Source organism: Bombina bombina, chromosome 5 (assembly GCF_027579735.1).
Source record: "Bombina bombina isolate aBomBom1 chromosome 5, aBomBom1.pri, whole genome shotgun sequence".
NCBI lineage: Eukaryota > Metazoa > Chordata > Amphibia > Anura > Bombinatoridae > Bombina > Bombina bombina.
The window spans coordinates 1021552894-1021572560 of record NC_069503.1 but is presented as its reverse complement, the minus strand read 5'-3'; positions in this window follow the sequence as shown (position 1 = coordinate 1021572560).

The window sequence follows — 19667 nt, the reverse complement described above, 5'->3', positions numbered from 1 at the left end:
GTGCTGTACTGGAGTCAAGGCTCCAGTGTGTGCTGAAGATGGTGCTGGTTCCCACATTGATGCCAGTCAAAGTGTAGCACTACTCAGAACTTGATGCAGTAAAGATGCTACTGGTTCCAGATGGTGCTATTTCTAGACATAGTTCATGGAGTAAGACTGATGTTGTGAATAGAGCTATCTATAGTTTGTGCATTGGAAATTACACTGCTACAGAAAGAGTTCCAAAGAGGCACAAGAAACTCTAAAATCTTTTTGAAACTTACATTTGATGCTTGGTTATTCTATTGTGATGGTCCTGGTATTTTTGATCTTTAACCCCTTATGGTGAAACTAAGATTTATGCATGACTCATTGCCATGTTGCCTGATCCTTGTTGACTACTTAGTTTCCAACTTTTGGAACTGTGTATTTGACTTCTCTTCTAGATCTCCTCTTTGTTCTGCTTTTTGGCCCAGCACAAGACTACCCCTCAGGTTATCTCCTTTGTACCACTGTCTGGTTCCAAAAAAGGCACAAGAGGCTAGAAAGCATTTCTAAAATTTACATTCAGTGCTTCGTTATTCTTTGTCATGATTCTAGCTTTCTTGATCTCTGATCTCTTTTTCTGGTGTGACCTGATACTGATTTCTGAACTATGACCCCTTCACGTGTTTCCTGTTCCTTAGTAACTTTCGGAATTGTGTTTTTGATTAATCTTCTCAATTTCCTCTATGTTCTGCTGCTTTCTTTCTGACAATTCTATTGGTTCTTGATTGCCCTAAGGTAATAAAAGGGGAAGTCCCTGAGACACTTAATGCAAACAAAAGGTGGCAATTTTTTACAATCAGGTCGATGTGATGCCATAGCACACACAAAAAATCTTTCATGATTTGGATAGAGCATACAATTTTTGAAAGTTTCCAATGTACTTCTTATATTAAATTAATTGCATTGGCATTCTCCTGGTATTTTTTGTTGAAGATAATGTTTAGGTTGGTAGTGTGCAAGTATCTGAACAACTATATATATATGTATAACAATGTTAAAAGCATTCTTGCTGCCACAAAGTGCTCAGAATTTTTTTAATTGTATGTACACTATGTGAAGCATCAAAGACAAAAACTAGGTTTTGTATATATGAATATCCCCTAGGCGCCTATCAGAGGATGGCAGAGGGGAAAAAATATACCAGGTTAATCTGGACTGTAAAATACTTGGTTTTTAAACCATATGTAAGAGTGTTGGGTAAAATCTCAATGTAGAAGAATAGTGTTCTCAAATTAAGTGTACAATAATTAATATGTGGACAATTTAAAAGTACATTAAACCATAAAAACAAGAAGACATGAAATGAAATGAAAAATATATATATGGGGGACTTTAAAAATGCATGGGACAAGCATAGGGCTATCCTACGAACTAGATAAGTTTACACTGTTAGGTAAGGTCGGGCAGACTTGCTGGGCCTATGGCTCTTATCTGCCGTCAATATCTATGTTTCTATGTTTCTATATCATGGATCCATGATAAACAACAGCTGTTAAAAAATGTTAAAAAATATTGTTAAAAAATATTGCAAAGATATTAAAAACAATAAATCTATAATACAATATTATCGCACTGTGGATAGATGTGTAACAAATGAGGATGAAAAGGAAGTCCTTTTGGTTCAGCCAATCCTATGGGGTAATCTGTTATATGGGGTAATCTGTTAAATAAAGTGCTTGTAATCCTGCGTGTGAATGTCACAAGGTAATTGTGTCCATATCCTACGTGTGGAAATCAAAAGTTAATAGAGTCCAAATTGTGTGTAGATCCTTTGTTAATCAAAAAATACAATGTCTCACAGTGAAAACAATTAGTGTTAATCCAAAAGCAACACTGAATGGTACAAAAAATGAGTGATACAAAAATGTGTAACAGAACCCCCAAAAAAATATATAAGTTTTGATCCAAAAAATAAAAGAAGCCCCGGAAGGAATGAATTGAGAGCAGGGGCATGTGACCACACTACAGGCCAATAGCAGTGGGTTGCTAGGCAGAGTTTAGGGGAGGAGGAGCTGGTATAAGTATTGAGGGTTGTGAGGCGGAAGCCAGCATCAGTTTCCATTTTGAAGCGGGAAAAGCTGACAGCCAGAATGGAGAGCGTGAGCCTTTTGCTGGAACAGGTAAGGACCTTGGTAGAGGAAAAAGGTGTTACCTGGCTCCAGCAGAGGCTCTTTTCAGAGGACAGCGGTTCAGGTGCAGGGACGGCGACAGTCGAGCCAGCGGGGACATCAGGTTAGGAGCGGTACGGTCGGCCGGTGAGGCGGTCAAAGCCGCCGGTGCGGCTTAGTCCGGATGACAGGAGGGGAGTTTTGGGACAAGGGAGGTCTGTGACGGCCAGAGGTGGAGGTAGCGGAAGGTCGGGAGGTAAGAGAAGGGCTGTGGAGGAGCTGCGCACATCTCCAGTGTCAGCAGGGAGTAGGAGGGGAACACTGAGGCCTAGGTTGCTGGGGACGAGCTTAGGCAGCGGTGAGGGGGGAGTAATTGAGGCGCAAGAGGTTTGTTCGGGGAGCAGGGAGGGTGCGGTGGCAGTAGCCAGGAGCGGTATAAGTAGAAAGGGGGGTGAGAGGGGGGGAGATGGTTTGGTTATTGAGGGTGCTAGTGGGAATAGAAGGAGAGGAGGGGAGGGGATGAGTGAGAATGAGAGAAGCGTTAGGGTTATTGGAGGAGCAGACGTAAACTTCGGGAGCAGTGAGGGGAGAGATAAGGAAACTGTAAGTGCTGCGAGTGGCAGCGGAGGAATTGGAGGGAACATTAGGAGAGGGGTGGGGAGGGAAAAGGAGGATAGGAATGTTGTCAGGGGTAATGGGGTATTGGGGGAGAATAGTGGAAGATGTAGGGGCAGGGGAAGAGGAGGTGCTGGAAAAGGGCAAGCTAAGGGGAGAGGCCAAAAAGGAAAAGGGATAGGTGTGGAAAGGGGAGCTGAGGCGGACAGGGCTGGCAGGCATAGTGCAGGGGGAATATCAAGTGGGATAGGCGAGGCCGTTGAGGTTTTGGTGCAGGATATAAGGGAAAGGGATAGGGTTACAGGGGGTAGGGGGGATGGGGAAAAAAGGGGTACAGAGACAGAGAGGGGCAGGGAGAACAGGAGTGGGGGTAAAAGGACTGAAAAAAGGAATAATCTGGAAGTTAATGATTGCGTTTCAGAACCGGAGGAGTCGGACGGCGTCCCGGTGGAAAGGCCGGGGTTGCCTGTGGAGCAGTCTTCATTACAGGAGCTGGAGGAGGACGTCCTGTGGATGAATGAATCTTACAGTGACTTCGCTGGTGAAGAGTCGCAGTTGGGACAGCAGACGGAACCGGAGAGATCGGCACAGGTAGGAGAGATGGCTACTTTAATGCAGCTGCTCAATTCACTGGTGCCTGGGGGGACACACGTAACTCAGAGTGAGGCGGACATTGGGGGGATTAGGGAGGAACGAGAGAGGGGTAGGGGAAGAGAGAGGGAGGACACTAGGGGGCAGAGACATCATGTTAATCATTCTTCACAGAGATCAGGTGGAGGTTCAGGTGGACAGAGCAGAAGGGACAGGAGCAGGAGCAGAGGGGCACGGTGGAGGGAGAGATCCCGGACGCCAAGGATAGACTACAGGGAGCGGGAAAGGCACACGTCCCCCACATGGGGCAGGCGGGATAGAGATCGAGAACATACACGAAGGAGGGAAATCTCTATGTCTTATAACATTGATGATAGGGGGAGAAGATCTGCAGGTGACATGGCGGAAAGGAGGAGAGAGGCTACAATGGTGGTGCAGGAGCCTGTGACTAGGCCGCCAGGTGAGACGGCGGGTTCACTGCAGGGGGGGAAGGAAAAAGAAGAGTTGGGGGGAGTGTATGAGACGGTGATGAAAGGTCTGAAGGAGCTGGTGGCTCAATTAGAAGACAAAAGGAAGGTTGGGAGTGATGTGAGGACAGCAGCGGGAGCATGGGTACCGGCAGTGAAGGAGGTTAGTGTACCGGTGGTGGGAACCCCTTCGGGGAGTGGGGGAGATAAAGGAGGGTCGGTGCCGGTTACAAGCGGTGAAGTGTTAATTGTGGCGGATCAAGCTTTGCGAAGGCCTTGCTTGTGCTCGGTAGGACCGCTTGGGATCCATCTGAGTAAAGAGGTTAAAGAAAAGATATGGAAACAAGAGTTTGTAGAGGTTTTTTCATTGTTGCCGTTGGATCACTTTATTGAGATAAAGGAGGATCCAAAGTGGGAACAGGGCAAAAAGGAAGAGGAGGAGAGGAAGAAAAAGTGGAGGAAATTACCTAAAACTTTTTCAAACTGGACGAAGGCCTTTTGCATATTAGCCAGCGTGATTGGGGAGAAATTCCCCGAGCAGAGTTCGGCTATGTTTTGTTATTTTGATGAAATAGCAGGGGCTCAGAGGACATATGGGGGGCTTGCCTGGTGGCGGTACGATGAACAGTTCCGCCAGAGGCTGGCGGTACGACCAGAGATGTGGTGGGATGACAGGGAGATGGGGGTGTGGTTGGAGTTGATGACTCCTTTGAGGGGGCAGTCCTTTCGGAGCGGAGGAACGGGGGCTAGCGGAACAGCCATGAGGGCCACAGCGGTGGCAATTAAAAAAGGCCTCTGCTTCCAGTTTAATGAAGGGGTGTGTAGGTTTGGAGGGGCGTGCAAATACAAGCACGAGTGCTCAGGATGCGGAGGTGCGCACTCTGGGGCAAAATGTTTCCGGAAAGGAAAAGGGAATGGAAAAGGAGGTGAGGGTGCTGCTGCGGGCTCGGACCCCGGTGAGGGTAAGAGAGATGGCCCCGTGGCTAAGACAGTACGGTAAGACAAAGGGTAGAGCGGGGGATGCGGAGCTGTTACTGACGGGCTTCAGTTCAGGGTTTCGTATCCCGTTCGAGGGGTCAAAGGGATCGGGTGTGCCTGGGAATTTGAAATCGGCTGAGCAATTCCCAGAGGTGGTTCAAGTTAAGTTGGATAAGGAGGTGGCGCTGGGGAGAATGGCGGGCCCCTTCAGGGACCCTCCATTCCCGAACTTGAGGGCGTCCCCGCTAGGGGTGGTCCCAAAGAAGACGGCGGGAAAATTTAGGTTGATTCACCACCTGTCTCATCCTAAGGGCTCGTCTGTTAACGATGGGATTGACCCGTCTTTGACTGCAGTACGTTATGCATCATTTGATAAGGCGGTGAGTGTGGTCAGGAGAGCGGGGGTAGGAGCATTGTTGGCAAAGTTGGATGTTGAGGCAGCCTTTCGGCTTTTACCAGTCCATCCGGTGTGTCATCATTTATTGGGTTGCCAATTTCAAGGGGAATTCTTCGTGGATTTGTGTTTACCCATGGGATGCTCCATATCCTGTGCGTATTTTGAAAAATTTAGTACGTTCGTGGAATGGGTGGTGAAGAAAAAGGCGGGCAGGTCATCGGTGGTCCATTATTTGGACGATTTCCTGTTTGTGGGGGAGGCTGATTCTGGAGTTTGTGGAACATTGTTGGAAACATTTGTTGAAGTGGCTGAGCAATTCGGCATTCCGATTGCACCAGGAAAGACGGAAGGGCCGGTGACTAAGTTGAGTTTTCTGGGGATCCAGATTGATGGAGTGCTCGTTACCTTGGTAGAAGGTGGTAGATCTGAGAAAGGTCATAAATGGGATGCTGGGGAAGGTGAAAGTGTCGTTGCGAAAGTTGCAATCGCTACTGGGCAAGCTTAATTTTGCCTGTCGGGTGATCCCAGTTGGAAGGGTGTTTGGAAGGCGCCTGGCATTGGCTACGGTTGGGGTGAAGGAACCGCACCACAGGATCCGGCTTTCAAATGATTTGAAGGAGGATCTAAGGGTGTGGTTGGTGTTTCTGGAGGAGTTCAATGGGCGGTCGCTCATTCAGGAGGGGCCGGTATCGGATGAGGTGTTGCACCTATACACGGATGCTTCAGGAGCCCATGGCTTTGGGGCATACTTTGACGGCAGATGGTGTGTGGATACATGGCCTGAGGAATGGAGGGAACAAGGTTTAACCAAGAACTTGGTGTTTCTAGAATTGTTTCCGTTGGTGGTGTCTGTGATGGTATGGAATGGTGAGCTGAGAGATAGGAAGGTGACTTTCCACTCTGACAATCTGGGAGTGGTATTTGCGATCAATAAGTTGACAGCAAAGTCGAGGCCGGTGATTCGGCTTCTCCGAGTGTTTGTCCTGGAATGCTTGAGGGGGAATGTGTTTTTTCGGGCGGTGCATGTACCCGGGAAGCAAAATGTGATTGCTGACTCTCTTTCCCGGTTGCAGTGGCAGAAGTTTCGGGAAGCAGCCCCGGAGGCGAAGTTGGATGGGGAAGAATGCCCAAGGGCATTGTGGCAGATGGACTTCTTAAAGGTTTGAAATTGGCGAGAGGGGCTTTAGCCCAGAGTACGTTAAGAGCTTACGTGCCAGTATGGAAACGGTGGTTTTGTAGGCTGTACAGGGATGGGATCAGGCTGTCAAAAGAGGAATGGGTGTGGTACTTAGTTGATTGGGTGCAGGAATGGAAAGAGGCGAAGTTGTCAAAGTCCATGGTGAATCGTCAGGTGGCGGCGTTAGCCTTTCTGTTTAAGATGATGGGATGGGTCGATTTAACCAAGGAGTTTTGGGTAAAATTGGCGGTGAGAGGTGTTTGTAGAGGTGGAGCTGTGGGGGACAAAAGACGTCCACTTGTATTTGGTTTACTATTGAAGGTAGTTGGGGCTTTGGAGGAGGTGTGCAATTCGAAGTTTGAGTATTATTTGTTCCGGGTGGCTTTTGTATTAGCTGTTTTCGGGGCTTTTAGGGTGTTGGAATTGGTAGGGGCCAATAGAAAGGACAATGGTGGTATCGGGTTGAGAGATGTGGTGATATCAAGGGAAGAAGTGTCTATTTGGCTTAGAAAATCTAAGACAGATCAGGAGGGTGTGGGCCGCTCAATCAAGTTATTCGCTATCGGGGGTGTTTGTTGCCCGGTAGGTTCACTGGTGGACTATCTGAGGATCAGGCCAAGAGGTGAGGGCCCTCTTCTGAGGCATGAGGACGGAGGAGCATTGTCAAAATATCAGTTTGGGGCGGTGCTTAGGAGGGCTTTGTCCGTGGCAGGGGTGGATCCGAAAGACTTTGGATGCCATTCGTTTAGAATAGGCGCGGCAACTGAGGCGCATGAATTGGGTTTGAGTGAGGAAGTTGTGAAGAAGGTGGGAAGGTGGAAGTCGGGGTGTTTTAAACGTTATGTTCGGCCAAACATGATAGTATAGTTTTGTTTTTCTCGACAGGTCCAGTTCAGTGTTGGATAGTTGGACATTCTTTCATTTACTGGGCGAGAAAGGCAGCAGCAACAACGGAAGGGGGAATCCAGTTGGGACTTCCTCGGGAACAGGTTGGGGTAAAGTGGTTTGGGGTAAGAGGTCTCAGATGGGAAGGGGTAGTGGCTACAGTGAGTAAGTATGCCAGGCTGTACAAGCCTCCTGACATTTTGGTGATACACGCTGGAGGAAATGACTTGGGGTTTATGGCTCAAAAAGATTTGATTGACCAGTTGAAGGGTGGCATGCGTAGGTTGAAGGTTTTGTTCCCGAAGGTGATAATTGTGTGGTCAGAAATTGAGACAAGGTTGGAATGGCGTTCAGCTTGGGATGTCAGGAGGCTGGACTTATCCAGAAGAAAGGTTAACAGGACGCTATCAGGTTTTGTTTCTCAGTTGGGGGGTTTTGGCATTTGCCATGTTGAATTTGAAGGGGAATCAGGCAGATGCTTTTTTATTAAGGATGGGGTGCATCTCAACGAAGTAGGGTTGCACTTATTTAATTTTAACCTAAAAGAAGGGGTACAGAAGGCCTTAGCCCGGTTGGGCGGTGTCCGACAGTAGGTCGGTCTGTGGCGGGTGCTGGCCTTATCAGGCGAGTTTTATGTGGTAATGGTACCTCATCGGCAGCAGCCAGTGGAAGGCACGTGTGGTGGATGATGGACAGCACCCCAGGGTTTTTTGTAACCACATTGGTTAGGTGGTTGTGTTATTTGTAAACATTTGTTTGTTTAATAAATGCGGGCTGCGGCCTTTTGTACCCAAAACTTGGTCATGTTTGGTTATTGGTTCACAAGAAGAGTGCCGAATGTGTGAGTCAAAGAAGCCCCGGAAGGAATGAATTGAGAGCAGGGGCATGTGACCACACTACAGGCCAATAGCAGTGGGTTGCTAGGCAGAGTTTAGGGGAGGAGGAGCTGGTATAAGTATTGAGGGTTGTGAGGCGGAAGCCAGCATCAGTTTCCATTTTGAAGCGGGAAAAGCTCCCTCCCTCCCTGTTTTATGAATTTGGAAGTCGCAGCTGGGGGCGGGTGCTGGCCTTATCAGGCGAGTTTTATGTGGTAATGGTACCTCATTGGACGATGGGGAGAGTTTAAGAAAAGGGGGCGTGCCTGGCAGCAGCCAGTGGAAGGCACGTGTGGTGGATGATGGACAGCACCCCAGGGTTTTTTGTAACCACATTGGTTAGGTGGTTGTGTTATTTGTAAACATTTGTTTGTTTAATAAATGCGGGCTGCGGCCTTTTGTACCCAAAACTTGGTCATGTTTGGTTATTGGTTCACAAGAAGAGTGCCGAATGTGTGAGTCAAAGTGATGCAACTATAAAAAATAAAAGTGATGCAACTATAAAAAATATATGAAACTCAAAAATTGCCGTAGAGAAAATGTGACTGTGTGACAGCAAAGTGGTGCTGGCAAGGGAAGAGTCCTAAAATCCTCAAAAAGTGAACTTCTAAAAGACGAATATCAACCTAAAAGGAAGACAGAAAACAACATAGTGCAATAACGTTTTTAGCATTAAAGGACTTCCTTTTCATCCTCATTTGTTACACATCTATCCACAGTGCGATAATATTGTATTATAGATTTATTGTTTTTAATATCTTTGCAATATTTTTACAATATTTTTTAACAATATTTTTTAACATTTTTTAACAGCTGTTGTTTATCATGGATCCATGATATATATATTTTTCATTTCATTTTTATGTCTTCTTGTTTTTATGGTTTAATGTACTTTTAAATTGTCCACATATTAATTATTGTACACTTAATTAACTTAACTATTCTTCTACATTGAGATTTTACCCAACACTCTTACATATGGTTTAAAAACCAAGTATTTTACAGTCCAGATTAATCTGGTATATTTTTTTCCTCTCTGCCATCCTCTGATAGGCGCCTAGGGGATATTCATATATACAATTTGCTACCTCGGTGGCTACTAGGTGCCACCACCCTTAGGCTCATAGGGGCTGAGTTGGCGCTGGTCCAAACCCAAACAAAAACTAGGTTTGATGGCAAAATGACAACAACAAAAAAAAACACACAAAAAAACAATACAGGATACAATTTCCTAAACTTGGTTGCTTTTTTATTTTATTTTTATTTTCTTCAAAAGAACATTTTTCATATTTTATTTTTCCTGGGAATAAAAATATTCATTCACAACTGTTACCATGAGTTCTCCTGCTAAATATATTACAGAATGAATAGTAAAAAGGACATGCAGATAGAAGGTTTATGTTAAATGCTCTCATGGGAATGTACAATATTAATATAACTGCCGATAAGCTTATGGGGCCTATTTATCACGCTTTGTATCGCTCGCCAGAAACACAAGTTATAAAGCAGCGGTCTAAAGACCGCTGCTCCATAAACTTTCCGCCTGCTCTGAGGCGGCGGACAGACATCACGGAAATCAACCCGATCCAATAGGATCGGGTTGATTGACACCCCCTGCTAGCGGCCGATTGGCCGCAAATCTTCAGGGGACGGTATTGCACCAGCAGTTCACCAGTTCACCATACAGAGCTTGATAAAGAGGCTCCTTAGTCTTTAATAAACAAATACAACTGATTTGATGAGAAGGCATTTTTATACTAATAAAGTACAATTATGAACAATATTACATTTGTGAGCTGTATCAAGTTGTTTTTTTTTAGGATTGATACAAACTGTGAAAATTAACAAACTATTAAAGATTATACATTTTTACCTCAATTACATGCAGTTGAGTCATTTCTTTTTCTTTCCATTTAATTGGCTCTGCTCCTTACAACCGTGTACACTTTCTGAAAATGATGAAATAGCCAAAAGTAACTAACCATAATACTCTGCTGATGAAAAAAATATTGTACCATTTTTTCCAAGAGAACATTTTTTTCCAACACCTATATTTGAAGCACACAAAACTAACCTAATAATCACAAAGTAGTTTATACTGTTCATGACATAAAGAGTAAACTTGGTTTAAAATATTATGATTTTTAAAGTCTCAGTTAAATTCTGAGCTTATTTTATATAAAAAAAATTATATTGTTACGAAGATCCCAATCTATTAAAATCTTCATATTTGGATTGGATAAGCATGTGAAACACCACCTGATTGGATACATTTGAAAACCTTTTTGTAACAGGCTTTTAGCAGGCTTTTCACAGATCTACTTTAAAGCACAAAATAATCAGCAAATCAGAAAGGAAGATTTCATCAAAAATGTATTAATCGCTGTTGATTTCCTTGAGTCTCTTTTACTAATCACATATGCTGGGGTAATTTAAGTTTTACAATGTCTATAAAGAAGCTCAATGAAAAGGACAGTAAAAGCAAAATTAAAACTATCATGATTCAGACAGAGGAGCATATCTATCAAGCTCCGGATAGAGCTTGAGGCCCCGTGTTTCTGGCGAGCCTGAAGGCTCGCCAGAAACACCAGTTATGATCTCTTAGCAGGCGGACAGACAACGCCGCAATTCAACCCGATTGAGTATGATCGGGTTGATTGACACCCTCCTGGCCGCGATTCTGCAGGGGGCAGCTCTTGTGAGCTGCTGGTACAATGCTGAATACGGAGAGCGTATTGCTCTCCGTATTCAGCGAGGTCTGGCAGACCTGATCCGCACTGTTGGATCAGGTCCGCCATACTTTGATAAATAGAGGCCAGAGCATGCAGTTTTAAATAATTTTCCACTTCACACCTATTATCAAATTTGCTTTGTCTACTTGGCATCCTTTGTTGAAGAATAGACTCTGAAGCAGCAATGTACTACTGAAAGCTAACTAAACAAATCTAGTAAGCCAATAACACAATGTATATGAGCGCTGGTATCAATCATCAGCTAGCTCCCAGCAGACATTGCTGCTGCTGAACCTACCTATGGTATGCTCTTCAACAAAGGATATTAATATAACAAAGCAAATGTGTTAATAGAAGTCAATTAGAAATTTGTTTAAAATGACATTCTCTATCTGAAGATGTCACTGCCCTTAAAGGAACATTGAACACTTTGAGATGGTGATATAAAATGATAAATTGTATATTATAAAACAACTCTGCAATATACTTTCATCATTTATTTTGTCCTCTTTGCCTGTATTTCCATTCTGAAATTGTGAGCTTTTCAGTTCCTGTAAGAAATGGAAGTGCAGAACACTGTTAAATCCAGCACAACCATTGGCTGCACACTCTAGTGACCTATTTATAACTGACCCTAATTGGCCACAGCAGAGAAGGTAACACAAGTTACAACATGGCAGCTCCCAGTGTTTTATAGACACTAAAACTTTACACTTATTTTGTCACTTTTTAAACAATTAATTAAACTTTAAAAAATACATCTACATGTTAGTCATGGACTAATCTTTTCTTTGAATGCATCATACTATCTAGCATGTATTTAGTGTTTAATGTCCCTTTAATTACATTTGTAAATAGCTCTTTCCTATTTGTTTGTATCAAAACATAAAATTCTAGGATGTCCAAACTATTTTTGAATCACAAAACTAATATTTTTATGTTAGAGGGGCATGATACCCAAAATGTTTCTTTCATTGTTCAGATAGATCATGGCATTTAAAAAAAAATATATATATTTCTAATTTACTTCTATTATAAAATTTTCTTCATTTTTATGGTATCTTTAGTTCAAAAGCAGAGCCGTAAGCTGAAGAGATGCACATGTCTGGGGCATTATATTGTAGCAGTTTTGCAAAAATATCCATGGAACACTAGGTGGCAGCACTATTACCTGCTGTGTAGTGCTCCAGGCAAATATCTACATATTTATTCAACAAAGAATACCATGGGAACAAAGCAAATTTGATGATAGAAGTAATTTTTTTTTAAAATGGTATGCTTTGTCTGAATCACAAAATATTTTTGGGTGGTTTCGTATCCCTTTATGACCACACATCTAGGCATTTTATATGCTTAAACTAGATAAATAAAAACACAGACACTTGAACTTGGGTGAAAAAGGCCGCAGCCCGCAATTATTATAAAATTAAATGAAGATCAATACTTTATTAAACACAAACTTCATTTAAAAGTGCTTGCCCTAAAACACAAGGTCGTGCCTTCCACTGGCTCTCAGCCAGGCACGCCCCCACCATAACCTCTCCCCATATCTGAGGAGGTACCCACAATAATTATTTAAATTTTTAGGCTAGCACCCCGCACCAGCTGCGACAGCCACTTACCAAACAAAAGGGGAGGGAGGGACGCTTCTTTCCAGGTCCGATTCTTCCGACACTGAAGAGAAAGTGAGCAACGGCTCAGAAACCACGCCCTACACCTAGAGTGAGGTCACTGGCCCCTCCTCTCATAGGCAATCGACCGGGGCCTCATTGACCACACATCTAGGCATTTTATATGCTTAAACTAGATAAATAAAAACACAGACACTTGAACTTGGGTGAAAAAGGCCGCAGCCCGCATTTATTATAAAATTAAATGAAGATCAATACTTTATTAAACACAAACTTAATTTAAAAGTGCTTGCCCTAAAACACAAGGTCGTGCCTTCCACTGGCTCTCAGCCAGGCACGCCCCCACCATAACCTCTCCCCATATCTGAGGAGGTACCCACAATAATTATTTAAATTTTTAGGCTAGCACCCCGCCACTGCACGAATTACATTTGAGCACGAACCCACAGGGCTAAGGCCTTTTTCACACCCTCGCTTATATTAAAATTAAACAGATGGAGCCCTACCTCATTAAGGTGAACACCATCATTCAAAAAGAAACATTTACCAACTTCACCTTCAAATTCCACATGCCTAATAGCACACCCACCCAATTTGGCCACAAAGCTAGAAATAGTTCTATTGACCTTCTTTCTAGAACCATCCAAACGTCTAATATCCCAAGCAGATCTACAGGAGATTCTGCATTCTATGTCAGACCAAACGATTGTGATTCGGGGAAATAATTCCTTCAACCTAATAATATCCCACTTAATCATGTCAATTAAACCTTTTTGAGACATAAAACCCAGGTCGTTACCCCCTGCGTGAACCACTAGAATATCAGGAGGATGAAAAAGTCTTGCCCAGCTAATTACTTGCCCCACCAATTGCTCCCATTTCATGCCCCTAATGCCAAACCATTTAATAAACACATTCTCATAAGGGCAACCAAGCTGACACCCAGAATCTTTACATGAAGCCGCCTTTCTCACCCAGTAAACATAGGAGTGTCCCACGATCCAACAATGCGGGGGACCTGCTGAAACAAAAACTAACACACTAAATCTGGCCTAACATAAGACCTAAAACATTCAGACTTCCACCTCCCAATCCTTTTAACCACACTTTCATTCAAACCCAGAATGCTAGCTTCCGTAGCTGCACCAATCCTGAAAGAATGGCAACCAAATTCCTTACTATTAATACCAATGTATTCCAAAGCTTTTCTCATGACAGATTCAAATTGAAAGCGAGATAAAGAGGATCCATCCTTGTGAATCAATAAAGCTCCCCTAACAGATTGATCTGTACAGCATAAATAATCCTTAACTGCCGTAACTGGGCAGCACACACCCCCAATTTCGTTCAAACAAACCCAACAACCCCTACCTTCTTGATCCGTTTTTGATTTCTTTAACCATAACAAAACATTGTGTTCATTTAAAACAACATCCTCCAACCACCTTGACTCCAACGATTAGCAGAAACCGATTCTGAAATTCTAAAAGCACCAAAAAATGCTAACAAAAATGAAGCCTTGAATAATAGAACCTCAAAACTAGAAAAACAAACCTTAGGTAAAACCAACACCATTCTCTCCACTATAGAAAAAACTAAAGGACGTCTCTTATCCAAAGCCACCTTTCGCCTCAACAAACTTCTCACCGCCATACGTATACAACATTTTTTGGACAGATCAGACCAATCCAACATTTTAAACAAAAAGGACAATGCCGCTATGTTCCTTTTTATCACAGATTTAGAAAATTTTTTATCTCTCCATTCCTCAATCCAACACAGCAGCAAACTCACTTCATCCACATGACCATTGTTTTCCAGCAGTTTATTCAACCAGAGCACCCATACCGACACATAAGCCTTCCACGTACCAGGAGCTAAGGCTCCCCTCACCCAATTCACAACTCTAGAAAATTCAGGTACCACATTTCCTCCGGGCACGTAGCACCCACCGTGTCTGCATCCGGAACAGCCTGACGAAACCTCTGCCACTGAAAACGAGAAAGAGCATCAGCCCCAACATTCTCCTTTCCAGGAACGTGAACAGCTCTAAAATACACATTATGCTTCATACATTCGAAAACAAACATTCTGAACCAATTACCGGTTTAGAGCTTGAAGATAAATGATTGATGGCAAAAACAACACCCAAGTTATCAGAATGAAAAGTCACCTTTTTGTTTTCGAACTCGCCACCCCAGATCTTCAAAGCTACCACTAACGGGAATAACTCCAGAAAAACGAGGTTCCTCGTAAGGCCCGCCTCGGCCCATGTTTCAGACCAAGCACCTGAACACCACTTGTTACCAAACAAAGCACCAAAACCATGTGCTCCAGAAGCATCAGTAAATAGATGCAGCTCACTGTTCAAAATTTCAGCAGATTGAATTAAAGAATTACCATTAAACTCTTTTAAGAAGGCCTTCCAAACACGTAGATCCTCCTTAACATGAGCAGACAGACGTATCCTAAAATGGGGAATCTTAACCCCAACTGTTGATAACGACAATCTCCTGCAGAAAATTCTGCCAACTGGGATAATCCTACAAGCAAAATTAAGCTTACCAACTAAGGATTGAATTTCTTTCAATGACAGCTTCTTTTTTTTAAGGGCAAAGTCAAGAGAAAAAACCAAATCTTTCACTTTATCCTCAGGCAGCCTACACTCCATAACCACCGTATCAATGCAGATACCCAGAAAACTGATTACAGAAGAAGGCCCTTCTGACTTATCGCTGGCAATTGGAATACCAAAATCCCCAGCCATAGCAACAAAAGAGTCCATAAGCACCTGACACAAATTAAGTCCAGAAGGACCCACAAAAAGAAAATCATCCAAATAATGGATGACCGATGAAAGCCCCGAAATCTGTTTGACCACCCATTCCAGAAAACAACTGAATTTTTCGAATAAAGAACAAGAAATAGAGCAGCCCATGGGTAAACATAAATACACAAAATAGGAACCATCTACAAAACATCCCAATAAGTGGTGACAAGAAGGATGCACAGGTAAAAGTCTAAAAGCAGACTCAATATCCACTTTAGCCAACAAGGCATTAGGACCCGCATCTCTCACTAACGATAAAGCCTTATCAAAAGATGCATATCTTACCATAGACAATTCAGGGTCAATCCCGTCATTAACCGAAAAACCTTTCGGAAAAGACAAGTGATGAATCAGCCTAAACTGATTCGGAACCTTCTTTGTAACAACACCCAAGGGAGACACCCTTAGATTATCAAAAGGAGGAAAGACAAAGGGTCCCGCCATTCTACCAAGAGACACCTCCTTCTGAATCTTTTCCAAAACAACATCAGGAAATTCTTTTGCAGACTTAAGATTATCAGCAAAAACAGATTCAATTCCAACTACAAAAGAAATAAGAAAGCCATCATTGAAACCCTTAAACAAAATATCTGCATCAGATGCCGAACCTTTTTTACTGCCGTACAACCTTAACCAAGGCTCCATCCTTTCTACTTTCACCGGAGTCTTGGCCTTGAATGACACTCTCGACTTTTGATGAAGATTTGACCTTCTTAAAGCATTTGGCACTGGAATGAACTCCTCCACAAAAGGAGCATTCATGCTTGTACTTGCAAGCTGAACCGAATTTACATGCTCCCTCATTGAACTGAAAACAGAGACCTTTCCTGAAGGCCACCGCAGATGATGAGGAAGATGCTGCACCGGCAACAACTCCTGAAACCCGAAAGGACTGAGCTGACCTTAAAAAAAATACCCATGTCCCTATCATCCCAAAGCATCTCAGGACGAACCGCCAAACGTTGACGGAATTGTTCGTCATACTTCCACCATGCCAGACCGCCATAAGTACGACAAGCACTAGCTATCTCGTCCAAATAGCAAAAAAGGGAAGAACACAGTTCTGGGAACCTCTCACCCATCACACTAGCCAAGATGCAAAAGGCCCGAGACCAGTTAGATAACGTTTTAGGAATCTTCCTGAATCTCTTTCTACGCTCATCCTCATCCTTCTTACCAGAATCACTCTTAGAATCGTCCTTACTGTCAAAACTTTGATCCACCGGAAGCAAAGAAAATATCTCAATAAATTCACGCCTCCAAATTTTTTCCTTTATATCTTTAGAAAGATGAATGCCCAAAGGCCCAACTGAACACAGACAAGGCCGCCTAAGGGCCTGGTCAGATATTCTAACCTGAACTGAAGGAATAACAGATGCAACAGAACCAGCCTGGTCCGGAGGGCCTCCCCCAGATACCATATGCTGAGAAACCCAAGCGCCCACTGGGCCCGAAGGAACACTAATATTAGAATGAGAACCACTTTCCATTTGAGATACCAAATCCTTTAAACCTCTTAATAGCACCTCACAACGAACATCTGAAACATTCACATTTTGCACAGGCATCACACCACTACTCGCACCATCAACACATGACACATTAGAACCTTCATTTGATATACCTGCTTTCTTTCTTGAGTCCAGGCGTCTAGGTTCACTTCCCTGCCTCAGACCATCCCTTTCTTTATGACTCCTTCTATCCGGAGTCCTAGATCTCCTGTATTTCACTCTCTCCCTTGACTGACTGTCGAGAGTACACCAAACAGCCGTTTCTCCTGACTCCTGATTCTTTCTGACGCTAACAGGCGACCGGGATCTTACCCGACGCCGTGCAACTGGAATCCTGGATCTTCTTTCTTGTCTGTCTCTTCCTCCTGAACTGCCCTGTGACCGAGAGGATGCGTAACCCCTGTTAGCTACACTCCTACCACTAACATCTAAATTAGCTGCCCTGTTCCCCTTATCAGAGATAGGCCTAGCAAATGATTCCCTATCCCCAACTGAGTGAAAACTCCTATCCATAACACTACTATTACTATTCTCCCTATTCTCAGGAATCAGAGCCCTAATTAAATGTGACAACATTTCCATACCCCCTACCTGTTCTGAAGCCACTGGTCCTGAAACAGATGTCGATTGCTCCTCTTCCTCTCCAAAGTCGCTATAATGATCCTCAATCCATAAGGAATCACCTTCTTCATGTTCACTTCGACTAGTGAATTCCTTCTGTCCTACCGTGTCACACCTATCCTGCAAAACAACTGGAGAAAAGGAAACATTACCCTGCCTAACGGCAGCCCCCCTGAAATCCTTAATACTCTGACTACCAAAACTATGTCTCTCTCTATTACTCTGTCTATTATCTGAATCTAAACTATAAATATCAGTACCTCTTCCTGCCTCCTCCCTCCCAACTAGTCTAGCATCCTTGGACACCATGTATTCTTGACCAGAAACCGAATCACAATGTTTAGTCTTCTTTAATGCCTTTCTGCCAGACCCTTTATTTCCAGGGTCGTCAAAGTTTAATGCTCTCCTAGCTGATTCTGACGTAGGTCCTACTGACACATTTGCCTCAGGCCTAGTGCCCGTTAATTTCCCTCTCACAGAATTAACATTTGCGTTACCCCTGGCATCTTTTATCAGAGCCGTAATGTCCTGGTTTTTATTCCCCGCAGGCCCTGAGGCCGTAAAACTGGTCCTGTCAGATATGCCGGCTGGGCCTGAAAAGGCTGTTACCTGTTCCGAAAAAGGCGCCAAAACTGAAGGGGCCTCTTCTTCCGAACTGCTCTCTATTGCCCCCATTGCGGCCTCCTCTGCCATATGCTCCCCACCGGACACCTCACCGCAACCTGAAAGAGAGAAGAAATTACCTGTCCCAGGCTCCGAAACCGGAATCCGTAACTCCTCCTGGTCGCCGGCGATTCTGCTCCTGCTCCGACTCTTGCTGCCTGCTCCAGCCTTGGATGCGACGATGCAGGCCTGCACCGCCCGTTGCGCTGGAACTCCTCCTGCTGACGACGTCTTCACTGACCTTCTTCCTCTTCTACTGGACTCCCGCCTCTTGCCACTCGATGGACTTAGCCTCACCGGTGGACGAGATCTCCGAACAGGCCTAGATGCTCCTGCACCCGCCGTCTCCACTCCTCCGGATCCGCCGACCTCTTCTGGGACCAGCCTCTTCTTCAACCAGTCGACTCCCTTCGTCCTCACCAGCTCCTGGACCGTGCCGAGAATAGACTGAAGATCCGCCATGGTGAAAACAGGAACGCTTCTTTCCAGGTAATAACAGGAACGCTTCTTTCCAGGTCCGATTCTTCCGACGTTGAAGAGAAAGTGAGCAACAGCTCAGAAACCACGCCCTACGCCTAGAGTGAGGTCACTGGCCCCTCCTCTCATAGGCAATCGACCGGGGCCTCATTTATTATGTTTCAAAAGTGGACTTGTTCGATAGTGGGGTTTTTTACAACAAAAAAAGGTTAATTTGTTCCAAAGTGAACTGGGCATGCATGGAAGTAACATATCCTTTCTGAAAAAAGAAATCAAAGTGAAAAAACAAGATGTGCAAACTAGATAAAAGGTTTTCAATCATGTGTACAAAAATGGAAACACAGTGTTTTTTTTTTTTATAAATTGGAATATTGTTAGGGGAGTGAATGCAAAGAGACGAACAAGTTAACAAGGTGTAAAGTCATCAAAGAAGTTGCTCATTTGTGAAATTGAGATAGCTCTAATTTTGAAAGTGCCTTGTTGGGTAAATCAGTGAAAACTATTACTATACCCATATGTTATGGTAATTTAAGCTTTACCTTGAGTTGAAATGGAATGCCATATTTAGTAAATGTGCATATGTAGAGACACTAATTTGCACATATACAGATACACCCTGGTGACATCTGACAATCAAGTTATAAATTTGGTTGAAAAGCAATGTGAATGTCATGTGTTATATGACAGCATTGTTTTGGCACCAAACAACATGATGACTTTAAGAAACTGTATCCGCTGTATATATGTCTGCTGTATCCGCTGTATATATGTCTGCTGTTTTATTAACTTTTATGTACTTCCCCAACTGACACACTAAACACTTTTTTCTTATATAATGAAATGTGACCCATTTCTACAGGGGTTACAGGGAGATGTGATTTGGGTTGTTGAAATGTTTACCTACAGGGATTTCAGTATTTTGCTGGTGATTAATTATAATAAGTGTAAATTCATTACTTTTACTTAGCTGATGTCCTCCTACCCTTATTCAGTGTCACTTATTTTTGCATTTGTTATATGAGGTATGGCGCAGTATATATATATATTTTTTTAAGTGAAAACTCTGCTTGTTCCCCCCAAAA